Here is a 22828-nt window from a genome sequence, read left to right as displayed (position 1 = left end):
TCATATTTCCAATCCAAGTATTAACCTTGTGGATGTTAGTCAATGATATTATTATCATTAATGTGATGCATAGAATCAACCTAATATTAATAATAATAATTGTATATATTTGTAATTCCTATTTAACTTGTATAAATTAGGAATTAGGTGATATAAGTTATTAGTAGTTATAATGATGATTGTATTATATATACCGGTGAATACAATGAAAGAGGGCAAGAAGCCAGAATTTATTGACATGGTATCACGAGTCTTCTGTTGTTAACAGTTTTGGTCTTCCGTATTCTTGGTTCACGGTCTGTTTCAGCCCTTGTTTGGGTTCGTGTTTTTTTTTGCCTTGTACGTTTTTCGTTCGCCCTTGTCTGGCCATCTCGGTCTTTTGTTTCCCTCTCATTCTTGCTATTAGTCGGTCTGTTTTTTTTTTTGGTTTATTGTGTTATTCATCATGTTGACAGAAAAAGAAAAGGAGATTTCTTGTGTTCATTTTAATGGCAAAAATTATGCAGCGTGGGAGTTCTAATTCAAGATGTTTGTGAAAGGTAAAGGCTTGTGGGGCCATATAGATGGCACCTCCTCTGCACCTAGTGACGCTGCTGCTCTGGCAGCATGGCAAACGAAGGATGCTCAGATCATAACTTGGATTCTAGCTTCGATTGGCCCTTAAATGATTAACAATTTGCGTTCCTTTTCTACTGCTAAGGAAATGTAGGACTATCTAAAGCGTGTTTACAATCAAGATAATGCCGCTAAAAGGTTTCAGTTGGAGCTCGACATTGCAAATTACTGTCAAGGAAATCTTTCGATTCAAGACTATTATTCAAGATTTCTTAATCTGTGGGTTGAACATTCGGCTATTTTACATGCCAATGTTTCTGCTGACTCGCTCCCTGCTGTTCAAAAAGTTTACGAGGTTAGCAAGTGAGATCAATTTCTTATGAAACTTCAACCTGAATTTGAAGCAGTGCGTGCATCTTTGCTGAATCGAAGTCCATTTCCTACTCTAGACATGTGTCTTGGCGAACTTCTTCGCGAGGAGCAGCGTCTCTATTGACTCAAAGGGCCATGTCACATGACAACTTCACTACTGATGCTGTTTCTGTTGCCTATTCTGCCCAGATTAAAGGGAAAGGTCGTCCTATGGGACAAGTTCAATGTTTTTCCTGCAAACAGTTTGGTCATATTGCGCGTAACTGCAATAAGAAATTTTGAAACTATTGCAAGCAACACGGTCACATCATCAAAGAGTGCCCGACTAGACCCGAGAAGAAATTGGTACAAGCATTTCATGTTGCTACTCCTTCAGTGGCTCAATCTTCCGCTCCTACAGCTTCAGCGGCTACTGTTTTGACTGCACAAGATGTCCAACAAATGGTATTGTCTGCTCTTTCTTCCTTGGGAATTCAAGGTAAGTCTAATGTTGTCGCTCATTCTGCAAATGTTGTTGCTCAACCTTGGTTTATTGATTCTGGAGCTTCTAATCATATGACTGGTTCCTTGCAAAAATTTCATAATGTTCACTTACAATGGTACTCAAAACATTAAAATTATTGATGGAAATACTTTATCTATTTCTGCTGTTGGAGACATTAATTCCTCATTCCGAGATGGGGCATTTTTACAAACACCTTGTGAATGAATCTTAAACACGAATAAAAACAAAAGGTGTTATCTCTCTAACAAATAGATACAGAGTTTTTCATCATTTTGAATGAGTGTTCTACCAAACCAACCCATTTTCTGTGTTCAAATCTTATGGGTTATCCTCAACAATTAGCATAACAGTGACGAAAACTAACCTAGATTTACATAATAAAATTGGGGATAATGGGAAAAATAGAAAGAAAAAATCTAAGGGACCTCTTACCTTAGACGTTTAGTTCTGAATCCTTAAGTGCTGACAAAAATTTTCTTTCTCCTCCTTATTATAAATCTTGTTGTGGCTCATTTGTATGAAAGAAGAAAGGACATCCAATGAACTTTGGTGATATGTGTAACTGGTGAAAGACGACTTAGGTGATGAATACACAAGCTAGAGTGCTGAGATACGGCGGTGACCAATTGTGTACATGAGCACAAGCGAGAGAAAATTTGAGTAAATCTAAACAGATTTTTCATAAATCGATTAACACAAGAAACACCAAGTTTCAAAAATTCAGATTTTAAAATAAACTTGATATTCCAGAATTGCAATTGCAATCATCAAGGGCTCCTAAAAAGTTTGCTTCCGAAACGAGATTCCAATGACCAAAATAACAAGCTCCTCAAATGCGATTTTCTGTAACGTAGAGTCTGTAATGAGTTGAAAGAAGATAAAATGAGAGATATTTAGAATGAGATCTGCAAAGAAGATGAAAAACATCCGTTAGTAAAAGGGAGAGATGATAAAATTCACGAGATTTAGAATTTCACAATTTAGGGTTAAGAGCCCAAAACTGAACAGGCAGGGGAGAAAATAATTGAGAATGTAAATTGGTTTTATTTTAAGAGTATATTAATTCTAAAACACGGGGAACTATCTTCTTTAAAATTAATACCGGGGGGTTTTGAAAATCTCTTTTAAATAATCCCTGCAGTTTATTGTATTTTTTGTATTGAAAATGTTGACCCATCCTCAACTACCCGTGTTTAACAATATGTAACTTTAATTTCATGTTGATCTATCTTTGTAATTTCGATTATTTACGATAAATCCAAGCTTTGTTCATTTGTTTTTTTTGTTTTCTGCATCAGACAATATTTCATAAGTACACTTCCGAAATCACATTTTTTCTGAAAAAATGTGTTTTCGAAGATGTATTTCCGAAAACACATTTTTTCTAGAAAAAAAAGTGATTTCAGAAGTGCATTTCGGAAATCAATTTTTTTCAGAAAAAAATAATTTCATAGATGCAATTCTGAAATATAGGAACATTTTATGAATTTCGCGAGGATTTCTAAAAAGGTTGGGGGTGGATAAAGGAACTGTCTTCTTTTTATTAAAACATTTAAATGTAAGAAAAGTCATGTGACATTGCAGCTAATTGGTCATGGTCCAAGTTAAGTGACTAAAAGACAAAATAGGAAGCCAACCAATCAATGCCAACTCATTATCTTCTTCATACAAACTAAAGAAAAAAACGCAAAACAACCTGAAGAAAAACGTGAAAAGCCCTAGCTCGTGAACAACTTTCAATTCTCCATGAAATCAAAAAAAGTAAAGACCAAAAATATCTATGAAATGAGAGGAACATAGTGGTACCAAGTAGAGCTTAAAAATATGCCTCTAACACATATAAAAGGGAACAACAAGCACGGTTAGAAACCTAATTCCACACTTTTTCAAAAACTCATAAAACTTGAATCAAGCACAAATGCAACACACAACCATCATCAAACCTATTTTTTGGCCAAATATATGCATACGAACAACATTCTAATCATGGAAAATCCTAGCATGAGAGTTTGGTAGTGTAAAGAATCATACCTTGAGTGAAAACTAAATTCACTAAGTCCTCAAGCTACAGCAATAAGAAACCCAATTGAGCTTGATCCTTAAGCTCCAAATGAAGAGAAAATGTTGAGATATGGGGACTGTATCAAGAGAAATTTGTTGCTTGAATGAAAACTTGAAGAAGAGAAGAAACTTTTATATCTGGGTTTTGCTAGATTGAGGAGTGTGTGGACTAATATAAAGAGGGTGAGCTTGTTATATAGAGCATTAGGAAGAGGATAGAGTAGTCATTACAAGCTTAGAGCTGTTGGAGGGCAGAATTGAGAGTTTTGGCCAAAATATGTCTTGGTCATAAAGCATGCGTTTTGTGTGAGTGAGGGTGCATTCTTTGTGTTTTGGACAGCTCATGGGAGCAGAAATAAATCCTCAAAAGATAGTGCAAGATGGTTGTGAGAGGAGTGAGAAATAGAGGATTGGCTATTCTTGGTAATTTTTGCAATTTTGAGTGGAAATCAAATACACAAAGTGCATGGGTGAGAATGGAAAGTATTATGGGCTTATTCATGACCTAAGTAAGTTATGGACCTGATTTGAACCAAAACAAATGACTAAAAATGGGGAAATTGAGAAATTGCAAAGTTTGGTCTTGGCAAAATTCAGTGAAATGCAGTCCCAATGTAAAGGGCATAACTTTCTGAATTTTTGGAGTTAGATCGTAAACTAATATTTTTTGGAAAGGTCTTGAGATACTCTACAACTTTGTAGTTTTGCGTTTTTGCATTTGGGTCCATCTAAATCACCAAAACTGGCCACGAAAGATCTGGAACTTGGAGAAAGGACTTATAATCCTTATCTCCATAACTTTTCCTCCTTCCATCTTTTGGATTTGACATAAAACATAGTTGAAGAAATTTTTCTCCTCTTTCCACGAATATAAAGTTTGCACAAAATGAATAAAAAATGAGTGAGTTGTGATTTTTCAAAGTTTAGTGCTTAAATCTAAAAAACTTTTTAGAAAATTTTCTAAGTGTTTAGGTTACTTCATCAACAAGTCAACCTCATTTTGGCCATTTCTCTTGATTCTATTTCACCAATGACCACTTGGTCAACTTTGACTTTTGTTGACTTTGGTCAAAATGACCACTTTGCCCCCCCAATTGATAAATTGAACCTCTTCCAAACAAAATCGATGATTAATCTTTCAATCATAAGTGCTTAGAAACATAATGAGAAGCATGGAATCAAGTCTTTCCAAAAAAGTAAGAGAAATCCTTATTAAGCTCAAAAACCCTAGTTTTAGCCCTCTGTGTTAGGAGGATGATGATCAAGCCTCAAAACCCCAACTCCATGGAATATGATGATGAGCTTTTTGAACAAAGATGTCTCATATGATAATGAGAAATTATAGCTTCCAAAAATTGACTTATACAAGCATCACAAATCTCAATTGGCCAAAACCGTAATTTCAAGAGACGAGTAGGAGAAAAGTGATTCACTCCAAAACACTTGCAATTTTTCATCTTTTGATGAATCAATGAGACAATTGAGATGTCTTGATGCATAAGGTGTTAGAACAAGATTTGTTCTAATCAATATTCTTAGTTTTGATGATAACAATGTATATGAATTTTGCTTGAGATAATGTGGTACTCTAATCCTATGCAATTTCCATTTCAGGAAATATATAAAGAGTATGCACAAAATCAGCGCAAGAAGCACTAACTCAGAAGGTTCAAGAATGCAACGTCATACATGCTCTTGCAAGACATCAGAAAATGGTCAAGCAGAATCAGAACATGGTCTATTGAAGCATCAAAAGAACTTGAGATCAGAAGCAGAAGCACTAAAGTTCTCATGGTATCACGCTAGAAGCTCTTCAAGGTCAGAAGACAAGAAGATGCTCTGCACCAAGATGTTTGACTCTGATATATTCAAACGTTGCATCAAGAAAGATCAGATCAGAAGCAAGTACAAGATGGCAGGCTACGCTGACTGACAAAAGGAACGTTAGAAGCTATTAAAGGCAATGTTAGTAAAAGCAGGAAAAGCAAGGCTCGAGGTAGTTGACAAAAGAGTAAACATTAAATGCAATGTTGTACGGATCACGCAACGCATTAAATTCTCTCAACCATCATCTTCTCAAACGCCTATAAATAGAAGTTCTGATGAGAAGCTGAATACAACATTGTGCGCAAACTTACAGAAACGCTGTCGAATTCAAAAGCTCTCAAACTTCATCTTCAACCTCACTTCATTATTGTTGTAATATCTTAGTGAGATTAAGCTTAAACTTTAAGAGAAATATCTCAGTTGTGATTATAGCTTTTAAGAAGCATTGTAATACTCTTGTAAGAATTTGTTTACATTCATTTGTAAGAACTATAGGAGATCAAGTTGCGATCGGATTCTCTAGAAAGTCTTAGAGGGTATCTAAGCATTGTGTTCCTAGAGTGATCAGGTTGTGATCAGAATACTCTAGAAGACTTAGAGGTTATCTAAGTGGAAAACCATTGTAATCTTGTGTGATTAGTGGGTTAAATCCTCAGGTGAGGTAAATCACTCCAAGGGGGTGGACTGGAGTAGTTTAGTTAACAACGAACCAGGATAAAAATATTGTGCAAATTGTTTTTATCTTAAGAGTTTTAAAGCTACACTTATTCAAACCCCCTTTTCTAAGTATTTTTCTATCCTTCATAAGGAGCTTTGTAGCTTGAATGATCACAAGATAGAGGGCATGAAACCCTAATTGCATTGATTGTCAACACCCAATCCTCTATGTCTAGAGGAAGTCAATGAATACCAAAGTACCTTGTGTAACATCCCGATTTTTATTAATATTTTTATTAATTATATTATTAATTATATTATTTGGTGTTTTTAATAATTACTTATTTAATTAGTTATTATGTAATATAATAATTATTTAAGTATTTAATTATGTGAATGTTTGTGTTGTTTGACTTAATTGAGTTATTAGAGAGATATAACTAAATGGGCCTAAGTCATAGAAACATAATGGATGGAATGGTGGGTTAAGCCCAATTGACATAAGAGAGATAGTAAGAGTAGAAAGTTAGGGTTTTAGAGTTGGAGTCTCATAACTCATTTTAGGGGAGAAAGAAGAGAGAAGAGAAAGAAGGGAGGAGCACTTGAGAGAAGAAGAAAAATTATGGAGGAAGCCTCAATTTTTGCAGCAAGTTTCAGCATAGAGTCACCTTGGAAAAACGGGCGTATCTCTCAATCCAACCGTTGGATCGTTGCGGTACTTGGACACAACATTCCTGACCCATATAGGTAAGTTTTGTCTGGAGCGATTTTGATTTTGAGGATTTTAAGTTCGTCTGATAAGCTGATTCTCGAACTGGTTTTTAGGTGTGTCTCCAAATGATGTTAGAAAGGATTTCTTTTGGAGAAAAGCTTAGAGCTATGGTCAAAGAGTCCAAATTTACCAAGGTAAGGGGGGAATCCTTATTATTATGGGTTAGTATGATTGGGTCAATGGGTAGATTGACATGATTTAGGGATTTTGTTCTTCAAATTCTAGGTTTTGACATGTTTAGGGTGAAACCCCTAAATTTCTATGATTTGTGATTATTAGGTATTGATGATAATCTTTGATATCTGATAATTAATTGTGTTTGGAATCAATATAGTGTGATATTAATTGGTTGATTAAATTAATAGTTGAATTAATTGCAATGAGTCTATTTGATTGGAATATACTTGGACTTGAATCAATTATTCGGTTTCTCGGTAAATTACGGTATTTTGAGAGTTTGACCGTAATTATGTTTTTGGTTTGAATATTTATGTTGAGAATAATATATTGCTATGTCAATGATGTTGTTGTGAGAATTTTCTATGTGGGTAGCTGTGTGGCATGAATCCTAGCGATTAGTTGATTGATTGTGAAAGTGTGTATTCATATATATTGACAAATGTGAATTAACATGAGATAGTATGATTACTAGTGTTAATAAGAATTTATGTTCGTATTTGATAATTGGCCTACATATGTGAATAGTATATTCATTATGAATGTGTATATAAACAATTGGTGGATAATTCATAAAGTTGAATTATTGTGATATCGGAACGTTAATATGGTAGAGATGATCTTAATTGCATATGTATTGGTGATAATTGTACATACATTCATAGCATAGTTTACCTTCAGATAGAGGTGGTTTTCTTTGGAATAGAAGTGATGGCTTGATCCTTGAGATGGATATAAAAGCAGTAAGCTATATGTTTGCGTTTGAAAGGCTTTGGTCTTGTCCGAATCGGAAGCGTGACTTGGATTCTAGATATTGAATCGGAAAGTGGTGAAACATTGGCTTCACATTTGGTACCACATGCATAGAGTCACATGCCTTGCATTGAGTCACATTGGTGTTATGTGATGTTTGAATATATGCATTTATGTGATTGTTATGTGTGCATGAGATGTGATAATTGAATTTGGTGATGTTTGATACATGATTTGGTGATAAATGTGAATATGTGATAGTTATGGTTTATGTGTATATTTGTAATAATAGTATTGGATCCTTTTGAATATTATACTATTGAACTTTGTTCATAGTTGAACCTGTGAAATATATTGGATAATACTATTTACATGATTATGCAAGGTGTGATGAATCCATATGATTGTTAATTAAATCATTATACTTTATTATATTTTCTTCATAATGATTTGAATGCTCATCCTTCTGTTTGAATGTTACCCTTTGTTGGTAACGTGCATGTTCAGACGCTTAGTAGCTCGTGCTAGGTTAGTCGGGGAGCATCCGAGTTTTGTTGGGAGTTTAGATAGTGAGTCAATGCTCTGGTCATGTAACACTGGGTTGGGATTAGTAGTATTCAACTCATGTTTTGTTTTGGATATGTATTATGATATTATCTTGTGAACATGTATGTTTTGTTATTTGTTGTTGAGAGGCCATAGTGTCGGATATCTTGGATATGACGTTATATTATCTTATGGATTATTATTGAGATATGATTATGGTATGGGACATGATCATTTATGAAATACATGAGTATTTATTATTTCTGCTGTGAATGCATATTCTTGATGAATTATGACAAGCGAAAGGTGTTACCTTGATGACCAGGTGTAATTGTATATTTGATGATGAATGATGTTGGTTTTTGAAAGCTCTTAATTTTTGGAAACATCGATGTGACGCCCTTTGTTTATATGCATACTTATTTACTATGATTATATGTTAAATATTTGGGGTATTAGAAAGGGGTGTTACATTAGTGGTATCAGAGCAGGTCGGTCCGTCCGGCCAAGTTGTCGAGTCAGTTGAGTTGTGTGACGGTTGAATGCTATCAGTGTTTTATTCCTTAGTACGCGACATGTGTGTGAAACACTGTTGGTACTTGTTTGTTTTGTTGAAGGGTTAGTTTGAGCGAAGTGGAGGAGAAGTTGTGCTTCTCGGATATGTTTCAGTTGCAAGTTGTTGGTGCAAAATACTGCTTAAGGAGACAATGCAATTAATGTAGAAGGTTGTTGGTTTCTGAACTCGAAGGTAGCATGGATTTGAGGTTTTGGTTGTTCAATAAGTCAGAGCGCCTTGGAAAAAGGATAATTGTTATAAGATGGAATTTAGAAAGTTACTACGTTCAGCGTTATTGGTGGACTATGAAGTTATCAGTTTGAGTAACCATTGCGTAGGATTTTGACGTAAGAACGATTAAGCGACGGATTATGGTAGACCTTGGCAAGAGATTGGAAAAGTTGTGGAAGTTGTTGGAACATTCAAGTTGGAGTTAGAAATGCGAATAGATGAGTATGATTCCAAGAATAAAAAGTGTTGATAATAGTGTAAAGGAATCTTGTTATGATGTTATCACAAGGTGTGTGCTAGCACGTTCGGATGATTTTGGGAGCTATTGAAGTAGGGTACTTTTGGTAACGTAAAGGAACGCTATTATAGTTTGGTAACTGATCAGTGCATTTTGATGCACGTTCTTCCATGTTTGTACTCAAGCATTTCTTCCATTTGTTTTAATTATTTTTATGTTTTAATATGTTTTTATAATTTATTTTATTTTTAGCTTTATTTAATTTTCGCACTTTATTTTTCAGCATTAGCAGTCTGCACTAAATTGATCATAACTGGAGCTTCGGGAATCGGATCGACGCGTTCTAATAATCGCCGGAAAGCTAAGAGAAAGAGCTACATCTTTCATGTTGGAGTCAAAGGCAAATTCGAAATGCATAGTTCCCAGAATTTCATTGAAGTTTCAGTCATTAGAATAATTTGTTTTTGGGTCATTAGTTTATGGGCTTGGGTTATGTTTTTGACCCAGTTTGAGTTAGAAGAGAAGAAAACCTTATTTTGTTTTATAAGGGTTGGCAGCCGCTAGAATACTGGAGACCTTTTTTGCCACAAATTTTACTTTTGGTTTCATGATTAGAATGAAGAACTAATTCCCGAAGGCAAATCCTGCTGCTTATGGGTTCCATTGCTTTGAGGTTATTCTAATACTAATTTAAATTCGATTTCTGTTCAATTCTTTTCTATGAAATCATTTGCTTAATTTGATTATAATTGTTTGCTTAATTCGATTGTTGTTCATAGGATAGAATTGATTAAATTCGATTGTATGCATGTTCCTAAATTTAATTGCGTGTTATCGTTTGCTTAATTCGTTAACTCATCATATTCTTAACCGTTAGCTTAATTCGGTAAACAGGAACATAACTCGTATGATTTTGATAAGCGCTTGTCTGATTAATCTCATAATCGAATAGGATCGAAGCCGTTTAGGGATTGGTGTTATTATAACCGATGATAAGTCGGAACCCGAAACAGTAGGATTAGCCGTTTAGCTTATTTTGATAATCACTTATTTTACTCTATTTTATAAATTGATTCTAAAACAAACCCCCGTTATTGTTATTAGTGTTAGTTAATAAAATCAAGAATCCTTGTGAGAACGATATTCGAGTCACTTGTCGCTATCTACAGTTTTATTCAAAACAACTCGTTTTTTATCCGCGCGCGACAGCGGATCAAATTGGCGCCGTTGCCGGCTATCTATTGACAAATTGAGGAAATGATCACCCTTAATCTCTTGTTGATAGTAGACGGGATCATATTGGATGGGATAGACTTGTCTTGCCAACTTGATAATATTGGAAGTGAATCAGTCTGTGCAAGATGGTGCGATGTTGTTTAGGTTGTTTGCAACTTTGGATGTTCATGAGTTAAGAACGATTGAGGAAATGTCGATAGTTGGCGCATTTGCATAAGTGTTTCCTAAAGATGTAAGTGATTTACCGCCGGAAAGAAAAGTTGAGTTTTTGATCGATTTAGTTCCTGGAACTAGTCCTGTATCGATGGCTCCATATAGGATGTCTGTTTCTGGTGTTGAAAGAGTTGAAGAGTCAACTTGAATATTTGTTTGAGAACAGGTTTATTCGTTCGAGTGTGTCGTCGTGAGGTGCATCTGTTTTTGTTGGTTAATAAGAAGAAAGGTTTTGTGAGGCTTTGTGTTGAAGCAAAAAGGACAAGTTGTAGCTTATGCTTCAAGGTAACTTAAGATTCATTAGAGGAATTATCTGACGCAAGATTTAGAGTTGGCCGCCATTGTTTTTGTTTTGAAACTTTGAAGGCACTAATTATTTGGATCGAGATTCGATGTGTATAGTGACTACAAGAGTTTGAAGTATTTGTTTGATCCGAAAGAGTTGAATATGAGACAAAGAAGATGGTTGGAATTCTTGAAGGACTGGGATTTTGGTTTGAATTACCATTCGGGAGAAGCGAACTTTATAGCCAATGCATTGAGTAGGAAATCATTGCATATGTCAATGTTGATGATTCAAGAATTGGAATTGTTGGAATAATTTCTAAATTTGAGTTGGTATGTTGAAGCTTACTTGTGATATTCTTGATGAGATTAAAGAAGGTCAGAAATAGAATTTGAAATTGGTTGACAAGATGATATTGATTGATCGAGGAGATAATTTTCGAATTGACGAGAACGGTGTCATGAGATGTGGTGATTGAGTTTGTATTCCTGATGTTTCGGATCTGAAAAAGAGAATTTTTTAATGAAGGGCATCGAAGTGGTTGAGTAATTATCCTAGCGCTACTAAGATGTATCAAGACTTGAGAAAGTTATTTTGGTGGCAAGGTATGAAGAAGGATATTGCGGAATTTTTGTATTCGTGTTTGACTTGTCAGAAGTCAAAGATTGAACATCAGGATTTGAAGGAGAAAGAAGAAATTTGTGTGGAGAGTTAAAAGCTGGAAGTGAAACTGATTCTCCACTTTTAAAGCAATCCAAAGAATACTCAAGTACGTTGAGTTTTCCCAACGCGTGTTCTTCACCGCGACGCATTTCACAAGCCCTTAATGTCCCAACGGTCCAAAGAAAAATCCATCTAAACCTTTCAATTACCATCCAACGATTTCTATTAAACCTACCCCACAACTCACATTTAATAACCCAAAATCTACCACTTCTGCTTTTTCACGTGGTTCACCTGCCCCAATATCTACCTTTTTAGATTTTCTGAATTCCCAGGATTCTCTCTTATCTTCCCCACCTAATGCAATCCACCCTTATATCCTCCCAACCAATGAAAATCGCTCGACAATATTTTCTAATCCTTTATCCCACACGGTCCCCACTATCCCTCCACCCCAACCCCACAAGATTAGTCAACCTCATTCAATGTGCCCATTTAAATGTGTAGCACACGTTTCCCACACAATATGTCAGCCTCATCAACCTACTTTTATACCCTCACAAATGCAAACCACTCCCAACATGTCGCCTCCCCCCTATTTTAACCTTGAGGACAAGGTTCTTTATGGGCTCAATAGTATTGATAAGAAGGAAGACTTAAGGCCCAATAGAACAAAGAAGAAATCGGTTTGGCTTAAGGATTCATACACTGTAACACAGTGGGAGAGCTGACTTTTTAATGTGCGGATAGCAAGAGTCACCACCGACTTTTATTTTATCCAATTAGGAAAAGCAAAAAGAACAGGAAAGACCTTTTAAAAAGACTTTAGTTCAGGTGGTAGGTTATACAAAGGGAATGTATAAGCACCCTTTGTATCCATGGTTATCCATGGGCTCTTAATTGCTTAACTCACTTGCTTGTTTTGAATTGTTTGAAAGTGCGGTGTATGTTTAGAAAAACAGTTTGTAAAGAGCTTTAACTTTGTAATGATCTTTGTACGGATGTATACAAAGTGTAGTATTTGAAAATTATTTTGAAAAGGAGGTGTGAAAAGTAATTTGAATTGTTTTTGGAATTGAACAAGCAATTAGGAGTTACCTACCCTAAGTTTGTAAGATCTATCTTACTCTTAAAAACATTCATTAAGGGAAAGAGACTATCCACACTATTAGTTAGTGGGAACTCCTTTCATTGGATGTAAGCGGGTCATCGAAGGGTCATCGCTTGGTCATTAAAAGTAACTCGTAGGGATACCTTAGCATTAGAAGGGACAATCATCACTTAATCGAGGGACAATATCAATTAAATCGAAAGCGATGTTGGAAAGGAAAACCTCTGAAAAGAATCGCGAATGTTCTCCTCCCGAGGACAGTCGCCACTCCCTTGAAAAAACACATGGAAAAAAACGTCTGCGGAGCCCTCCTCGACGCCACCACCGCAACCGGGGAAGAAACTCCCCCTCACCTGGACGAAGTGGCGAAGACGACTTCTGCAGCCCCTTATCGGAAGAAATCAAAAGGGCTCGCCTCCCCATGGGAATGGAGAAACCTCCATTGCTAGATCTCTATGACGGAACAATAGACCCTGACGAGCACATTCAGAGCATTGAAGTCGTCATGGATTACCATGTCGTATGAGGATCCATCAAATGTCGCATCTTTCCAACGACCCTCAGGAAAGGCGCCATGATGTGGTACATAAACCTACCACCGAACTCCATTCACCCATGGGCAGACTTGAAGAGTTTGTTCTCCAACCACTTCACGGCCTCCCCCCGACATCCAAAAACCAAAGCCTCCCTAGAGGCAATAATCCAGAGACCCGACGAACCTCTTCGAGCTTATCTGGACAGGGTCAACAAGGAGGCCGTCCAGATCCAGATCACCGACCAAATGAAGAGATACCTCCTCGACAAAGGACTGAATCCCGGCAGCGATTTCAAGAAGGCTATCGGGATCGAAAAAGTCCACTCCATGGACGCCCTCCTCAAAGCACAAGAGGAAGGAACGACAACCACCAAAAGGGGACCCCGAGGTCAAGACACGAGCAAGAGCTCCGGGTATGACGACCTTCCTTCTCGTCGAGAAGGAGAAAAAAGAAAGGAAGATAGGTCTCAGTAAGCAAAAGACCAAAGGGGACCATCTGGTCGCTTCATCGAGTACACACCACTGAACGCTTCCTGCGAGCGTATACTGGCTCAATGTAAGAGCACCGATTTCAAAAATTGCAACATCCGCGCCGCAAAGGCTAATCCAGCTCGCCCGGGAACGAACAAGTCTAAATTGTGCAAATATCACAAGAGTCACGGATTGTGTCCATCTCAAAGACGCGATCGAGACCCTAATCAAGGAAGGGAGCCTTTCGAAATACTGTAAGAAAAGTGACCCTCCTCGGAAAGAGCCCAGAGACGATGATACCAATGAACACAGATCCTCCGACCAAGGGCCCCTCCAGGTCTCTTTTTGCATCACCCGTCCTGAGGACTTCATCCCCTCTAAAGAACTCGCTGCATTCAGCCATTGGGAAAACTTCCCCATGGAAATGGTCATCTCCAACGACGGAGACCTCGGCCAACTCACCATCGGCTCGGTCAAAAGAAAGTTCGACGAACTCATCGCTGCCAACTCCGACTTAGGTCCCACTCTTAGCATGGTCAAAGGAAAATCCAAGCCTATCACTTTTATCTCGAGGATCTACCCGGGGGTTCACCAAATGCCAACATACCCTTACTAATTCGAGCGAGAATGGCCAACTTCGACGTTCGCCGCATTCTCGTTGACGAGGGCAGCTCGGTGGATATATTATACTCTCAATTGTTCAAGACACTCCAGCTGGATGAATCCCACCTGACTCCTTATGTGGGATCCGACCTCCCAGGTTTCAACGGCACGACGACCAGGCCTTAGGGCTTTGTCGAACTAATCGTTACGCTCGAGGAGGTTAAAACCTCAAGATAAGTGAAATCCCGCTTCTAGGTCATCGACTTCAAGTCACGCTACAACTGCATTATCGGTCGACAAACCCTGGCCTAGTTGACAGCCGTGCCATCAACCGTCCATCTCAAGATGAAGTTCTATACTAAAAGGGGACGAGTGGCTACGATCAACACCGTCATGGAAGCTGCTAAGAAGGTCTTTGACGCATCCGTCATAGGTCATGAATCAATCACCCCCAACAAGAAGCCTCGAGCAGAAGACAAGCCTACATCCGAAGAGCCGAAGACACAGCCAAACGTCAGCTCGGTAGACCTCGACGCTCGCTTCACCAGGGAGGAGCTAAAGAACAAAGAGGATCCCCAGCCAGAGACTGATTATCCTGTCCGACCAATCCCCGACGGAGACTTCAAGCTCATTCCCCTCGGTGCAGATCCCTACAAAGGAATGACGATTGGAAAAGGCTTCCCCAACCTCGCTCGAAAGCAGCTCGTGGCCTGCTTGCGCAACAATGCCGACCTCTTCGCATGGAGCGCAGTCGAGACGCCCGGTCTCGACCCTGAGGTCGCCTGTCACCAGCTCACCATTGATCCAGCCTCTAGGGCAGTAGTACAACGTAGGCGTAGGCATTCTCCCGAGAAAACGGAGGCTTCCGAGAAAGCTGTAAAAGACCTCATAGAGGCAAATTTTATTTCTGAGGCCAAGTATTCAACTTGGTTCTCAAACGTTGTAGTTGTTAAAAAATCTAATGGAAAATGGAGAATGTGCGTTGATTATACCGATCTTAATAGGGCTTGTCCTAAAGATGCTTATCCTCTACCTAACATTGACAAGCTGGTCGACAACTCAGCCGGATATAAATTACTATCTTTTATGGATGCATATTCAGGTTATAATCAATTTCCCATGGCAAAATGCGACATGCAATGCATGGCCTTCATGACCGAATCAGGGAACTATTAGTACAACGTAATGCCCTTCAGGCTCAAGAACGCTGGAGCAATGTACCAACATATGATGAACAAAGTGTTCCAAGGTGAGATCGGTGACACACTCGAAGTTTACATAGACGACATGATCATCAAATCGTGAGGAGATACCAACCACACCGACCATCTCGAGCGCGTATTCGACCGAGCAAGGTTATGCAAAATAAGGTTCAACCCAGAAAAGTGCACCTTCAGCGTCTGGGCTGGAAAGTTCCCCAGCTTCTATCTCACCGAGCGAGGGATCAAGGAAAACCCTGACAAATGTCGGGCGTTTTCCGAGCTCCCAACCCCAAACACGAAAAAATCCATCCAAGTACTTAATGGGATGCTCACCGTTTTGTCAAGGTTTGTCGCGAAATCCGCCCAGCACGCGCTCCCATTTTTTTAAACTCTTACAAAAATAAGCGTCCTTCGATTAGATCGAGGAGTGCAAACAAGCTCTCCTCCATATTAAGCAAGTCCTATCTCAACCCCCGGTCCTTATTCGACCAGACGACAGTGAAACACTATACCTCTATCTAGCTGCTCGAACGAGGCCGTCAGCGTGGCCCTCATACGAGAGACGGGAGACGGTCAAAAACCTGTATACTTCACTAGCAAATCACTTCAAGGACCCGAGGTCCAATACCAGAAGATCAAGAAGGTTACTTTGGCTCCAATCACCGCCGCTCGAAGGCTTAGATATTACTTCCTGGCCCACACCATCGTTGCCAGAGCGGATCAACCCATCAAGCAACTCCTTGGTCGACCAGACATGGTCGATAGAATGCTCAAATGGTCACTCAAACTATCCGAGTTCGATGTCCATTACGAAAGCAGGAAAGCTCTAAAAGCACAAGTCCTGGATGACTTTGTCGCCGAGATGAAAACAAACGAACATCATCCCTCTACTGCCAATATAAGGACCATCTTCATCGACAGAGCCTCAAGATCCTCGGGAAGCGGGACAGACATCATCCTCGATAACAACGACGGACTTATCATCAAAGTCTCCCTGGTTCTATCATTCCCTAACTCGAACAATCAGGAAGAATACGAGGCCTTCCTCGCCGGCTTGTGACTAGCCGAAGACATCATCGCCCGAGAGGTTGAAATCTACACTGATTCCCAACTCGTCGCCTCTCAGGTTAACGGAAATTACCAGGCGAAGAACGACACCCTCATCAAGTACTTGGCCCTTGTCAAAGAAAAAATGAAGAACTTTACTCGAGCAGACGTCAAACATGTCCCTCGCGAACACAACACCCGCGGAAACGTCATATCCAAGCTCGCAAGCACCAGGAAAAAGGGAGGTAACAAATTTATAATACAGGAAATCCTCTCATGACCGAGCATAGGCACACCGCCCACCATGCTAGAGGTAAACGCCATAGGAGACAGCCAATGCTGGATGACCCCGGTCTATAACTTCCTAACTAAAGGGGAACTCCCTGCTGATACGAATGAAGCCTCCTTGACCAAAAGAAGGGTCTGCTCGTATGTCATCGTCGAAGATAAGCTGTACAGGAGCGGATTCTCTATCCCCCTACTCAAGTGCGTCGAGGAATCCCAAGCCCAGGAAGTTTTGCTAGAGCTCCATGAAGGAATAAACGGCCAGCACCTCGGCGGGTGCTCCCTAGCTCGAAAGGCCCTATGAGCAGGTTACTATTGGCAGACTATCCAACAGGACGCCAAAGATCACATCCAAAAATGTGACAAGTGTTAGCACCACGCAGACATGCACTTGGCTCCACCTCATGAACTGAAATCACTCTCCTCCCCGTGGCCCTTCGTCTGATGGGGGATGGATATCCTCGGCCCCTTTCCCGTCGGCTCATACCAAAATAAGTACCATATAGTCGTCGTGGACTACTTCACCAAATGGGTCGAAGCCGAAGCACTCACAAAAATCACATCACAAAACATACTGCGTTTCTACAAAAGGAATGTGCTCGCCCGCTTCGGGGTACCACAAGAGATTGTAAAGGACAATGGCACGCAATTTACCGACAAGAAGTTTCAGGAATTCGTAACCAAACTCAGGACAAAACAACATTTCATCTCAGTCGAGCATCCTCATACCAACGGGTAGGCCAAGGCCGCTAACAGAGTAATCCTTCAAGGACTAAGATGCCGGCTAGGCGAAACCAAAAAGGGTTGGGTCAAGGAACTCCACAGCGTACTGTGGGCCTACAAAATAACACCGTACTCGACCACTGGAGAGACTCCATTCCGATTGACTTACGGGACCGAAGTAGTCATACCGGTGGAGATTAGAGAACCCTTTCTCCGTACCGAATCCCCGCTCGAGGAGGAATGGAACAACGAAGCAATGAGGGAGGAGCTCGACCTGGTCGAAGAAGTCAGATCGGGCGCGTCCCTCCGCGAAGCAAAACTAAAACAGAAAATCACTTTGTGACACGACGCAAAGGTTATAAAGTGCGAGTTCGAGATCAGCTCGCTGGTCCTATGCAGAAACGCGAAAGACTCGCGCGAAGGCAAACTTGCCACCAATTGGGAAGGTCCATACCGAGTCTACGACAAAACCAAAAATGGTGCCTACTACCTTGAAAACCTACTCGGGGAAAACTTGTTCGACCCTGGAACACTGAGAAACTTAGACGATACTACAGCTAGACCACCCAATCTCTATCCGACAGATCCTCATCAACAACGACTCCTTGGATAAGGACTCGCGTTCTGGTATATACGCACACATCTCCGTGGCAACGACAGACTAACTCATGCTCACCCAAGCACGCGTTCATCTTGGCGGGGAAAACTACACCTAGATCCACCGCCGCCATACCATTTCGGCAGAACCCCAACTCGCGGTAGGATCGTTCACGCCACGAGCACTTGACCCCGACCGCGGCCTCGTGCTCTTTATCTAACGGAATCATCCCATTAACCTGCATGTTCCCCACATAGTCGGGCACTTGTGGTCGAGCATTAAAAATCCAAACTTAAGCCAAGTAAATAACACTAGAAAAAAATTCGACAGGCATACACACATTAAAAATTCTAGTAACTCACACGCGATGTCGTATTGGATGTTATGACATCCACAATTACACAATACAAAATGTTAAAACAGAAACACATAAAAACAGTAAAGAACACAACAAATTGTTCACCCAGTTTGGTATACAACAATACCTACTCTAGGGGCTACCAAGCCAGGGAGGGAATCCAATATAAGCAGAATTAGTTCGAAGTTAAACTCCCCCGTTTACAACTCCTCACTTAAGACCTAATTTCCACATCATCAGGGTGTTCTCATAAGCTGTAATCTGAGATATTTTAGCACAAACATACAACACACAATATATAGTTTCCTAAATAGCGGCCTGAGATAAATAAGGAAACATCACAACTAAAATGTAACAGATACTGTTGTCAGACACAAATGTCATGACATCGAGCATGACATCCAACGAAAACCTGTACTAGCTCAAACATACAATCCTGCACAATTCCACATCCATACAACAGGAATGTTTTACCACAAAATGCAGCCAATTTAAAAGCATCTACAATTTCCCCCTTTGGCAAATTTTTTGTTAAAACATTTTGTCACCATATTATCAGAGATTCTTTGCAGCAAAAAAACAAACACAACATATAACTAGAGCACACATCACACTTGCAGGAGTAGCTAATACAGTTTACCATATTTTTCCATTACACATATTAGCTACAAACAAAAACTCCGTCCAGAATAAAACCAAGACAAAGTAGTTGCCCAAAACATAAACAACAGATTAGGGGGTGACATAACATTTCTACTTACCCCCCTTTTTTTCCAGAAATGTTGCCAAAGCATCCTTGAAATAGAACACAACAAAATAATAAATCACCATACACAGCTGCATCAGTCTCTAGACTCAGAGCTGTTGAGTCCAACATCTTCATCAGTGCCATCATCAGGACTGGCTTCTTTCTCAATCTTGCTATCTGATTCACCATCCTCTTCACCCTGTTCATCCATATCAGTTTCAGTATACTTAACTCCTTCACCCGTTCCAAGGGAGCTGATAACACGATTTTATATCGTATATTTAGCTTGAAATCCGTAGATATTTATAGCGTTTTCCGTTTATTATGTTGATTTATTATGATATTACGCGAGTATTTGCTTTGTTTCAGGTTTTACACTCTTATTATGACTATTTGTGAAAAGGAGAGGAAATGGAGCTAAAATGACCACTATTTATGCCTAAAAGATGAAAAAATGGGTTCTGAAGTGAAAAGGAGGTGTAAATAAGGCCCAAATTCCCAAATAGACAGACCAGCCCACAAAGAAGTCAACTGCGCGTGGCCCAAATTATTCCAGCACGTGGAGACGCACGTCTCCAACGTCTCTTTGCCACGTCACCAAAGTGGAGACGCCCGTCTCCAGCTCTTCCTACATTTCCTCCACTTGAGACGCACGTCTCAAGTCGTTCAAAGGCCCTCCCTGAAGAAGTGGAGACGCACGTCTCCAAGCCCAGTCTGAAAGGTTCCTATTTCCACGCATTCCAACTGCAGAAGCTCCCCTATAAATAGAAGCAGTCACCTCAGTTCAAAACGTCTGATTTCCTGCTAACGAAGTGCTGCCGAAATTGTTCCGCGCTTATTATTTTCCTTCCTGCTTGCATTCAAACAGTTTATTTTCTCACAACAATTTCTACACCGGAAATTGTTGTGAACCTTTTATAAATCTAGCCTTACGTTAGATTTATCGCTTTTATTTCCTTCTTTTAATTTCCGTCCGTTTAAATTCCGAAGAACGATCCAGCCAACCTGTGGCGGAGGTTCGAGTACTGCAAGATTCATATTTATTTCATTCAGGTTTATTATTTACTGCCTTTATTTTATTTATTTGCATGATATATTATATGCCAATTAACATGCCTTTTATTATAAGCCAAATTAATTTATGCATGCTTAACCGTATTAATATGTCTGGCTAATTTACCAAGATATCGGTATGTAAAGTAAGTTAACTGTGGGATCCGAAATAAATTGGCTTAAACTATGTTTTATTAATTATCACTTGTTTTTGGTTTGTATGTATAATTTAATTAGTAAGCCTTAAAACCAATAGAGCGAAAGTTTGAGGGTTTAAGACGGTCAAAGGTTAAAATCAATAGAGCGAAAGTTTGAGATCTTTAACTGGATAGTAGACATAGGACATTAGTTTTAAGGATGGCGAAAGCGTATTAAAACTAATTAGGACTTATTTATTTTCAAAAAATGTTTTTACACCCGAGCGGGATGGCGAAAGCGTACGTTAGGGATATTAGCATGTTCCGAGTCAACAGAGCGAAAGTTTGAGATTAGGAGATTTAAATAGATAACAACTTCATAAAACAGGAATTTTATTAATTACGTTGTTTCCAAAGAGCTTTTCTAATATCTAATGGGATGGCGGGAGCGTACATTAAGAGTTAGGATAGTAATCTAAATCAACAGAGCGAAAGTTTGAGACGAGGATTTTTAACCAATTGAATTAGTAAAGATTTTTAATTGAATTATGCATTAGCCAATGGACCTTCGGATCACCTAAAGTTAAACGAAATACATACTGATATCTGTTTATTATTATATTTCTTATTATTCACAATCACTCTCCCTTAGGAACAATCAAAATATTAGTAGCCTTAGCTTTACATAGTAACCTTAGATAACGGTAGATCGATTCATAGTCCCTGTGGATTCGATATCTTTTAAAACTACACGACACGACTGTGCACTTGCAGTCATCAGATTAATAGACACGTAAAGTCGCGATCAAATTTTTGGCGCCGTTGCCGGGGACTATTTAAGTCGATATCGTAACTCACTGTTACACCGTAGAGACTAGGGCAATTCTTTGCTTTCTTTCTGAACGATTGTATGCCAAATACTTGTTCACAAGGAGGAGATTTAATACAACGAATTAACGAGATCGAACGTTTCATTAACGTCAAACGTCGAGCTCGCAATCTTCCCGAAGTAGCACCAATTCCGATTAATCAGGAATTGACCTTTACTGATCAAATCAATCAAATTACCCCGAAGTTAGAGATGGCTACTATTCGTCCTCTTAGAGACTATGTCGCTCCTAACCGCGCTGAACCGCACTCAAGTATCGCACCACCTGCGATTTAGGCGAACAATTTCGAACTGAAACCTTCGTTGGTACAAGCTGTTCAACAGAATCAATTCTCTGGAAGCCCTGCAGACGACCCCAACCTCCATTTATCTGTGTTCGTGAAATATGCCAACACTGTCAAAGCTAACAACGTTAGTTCCGAAGCTATTCGATTACGTCTTTTTCCTTTCTCCTTGAGAGATAGAGCTAGAGCGTGGCTTCAATCCTTGCCTTCTAATTCCATAACTACATGGGACGAACTGAAGAGAGTATTCTTAGCGAGATACTTTCCGCCTAGCAAAACTGCTATGCTAAGAGGTCAAATCAACGGATTTACCCAGAAAGATAACGAATCACTCTTCGAAGCTTGGGAACGTTATAAGGACATGCTTAGACTATGCCCTCATCATGGACTCGAACCATGGCTGATCATCCATACTTTCTATGGTGGTCTCCTTTATAACACTAAAATGACTATAGATGCCGCTGCCGGCGGAGCACTAATGGACAAACCCCATGATGAAGCATACAACCTCATAGAGAACATGGCACAAAACCATTACCAATGGGGTGGAGAATGAACCGCTCTAGAGAAAACCCAAACCAAAGGAGGAATGTACGAAGTAAGTGGTATAGACCGTGTTAACGCTAAAGTAGACGCTTTAACTCAAAAGATCGAAAACTTAACCATCACTCCATTAGCCACCGCTGCTGCCGTGGCACCTAACTGCGCGATTTGTGGATTAACTGGACACGCAGTTGCCGAATGTCAACTCTTGACTGGAGTCCCATCTGATCAAGTAAATTATGCTCAAGGAAACCCTTATTCTAACACGTACAACCCTGGATGGAAAAACCATCCGAACTTTTCATATAAAAACAACAACGCGTTGTACGCGCCTGGACAAGCACCTGCTGTGCCACCTTGTCATACCCCAAAATTTGCCCTCATATATTTGCGAATGCCACTTTATTGCGAATAAAAGTGATGGCGCATTTGGTAAGAGTGTAAGGCTTGCGGGTACAAGGTCTCGGGTTTGAATCTCACTTCTAACTTTTTTTCCATCTTTTTAAGTTTACTAACTTTATTATTTATCACAAAAATGTCTTCTTTTTTTGTATTATTAAATTGTATTTTCGTTTTTATTTTAAATAAATTTC

At 39.4% G+C, this 22828-nt stretch overlaps 1 long non-coding RNA gene and 1 other non-coding gene across 4 annotated transcripts; both read right to left on the bottom strand.

The window, feature by feature from the left end:
- Positions 1 to 404: 404 nt before the first annotated feature.
- On the bottom strand, positions 405 to 3836 carry LOC131626463 (uncharacterized). Of its 3 annotated transcripts, none has more exons than XR_009291134.1 (3): positions 3464 to 3836; positions 1865 to 2337; positions 405 to 1493 (listed from the first exon to the last, which is right to left on the bottom strand). It is a non-coding gene; the product is annotated as an uncharacterized LOC131626463 (long non-coding RNA). The 3 variants fall into 3 exon arrangements; XR_009291135.1 differs by having other exon boundaries at positions 405 to 1486; XR_009291133.1 differs by lacking the exon at positions 405 to 1493 and having other exon boundaries at positions 1545 to 2337.
- Positions 3837 to 21975: 18139 nt separating this feature from the next.
- LOC131626490 (small nucleolar RNA R71) lies at positions 21976 to 22082 on the bottom strand. Its single transcript, XR_009291169.1, has one exon. It is a non-coding gene; the product is annotated as a small nucleolar RNA R71 (small nucleolar RNA).
- Between the last annotated feature and the right edge of the window lie 746 nt (positions 22083 to 22828).

This window comes from Vicia villosa, unplaced genomic scaffold (assembly GCF_029867415.1).
Source record: "Vicia villosa cultivar HV-30 ecotype Madison, WI unplaced genomic scaffold, Vvil1.0 ctg.000291F_1_1, whole genome shotgun sequence".
NCBI lineage: Eukaryota > Viridiplantae > Streptophyta > Magnoliopsida > Fabales > Fabaceae > Vicia > Vicia villosa.
This window is presented reverse-complemented; position numbering and strand designations above follow the sequence as displayed.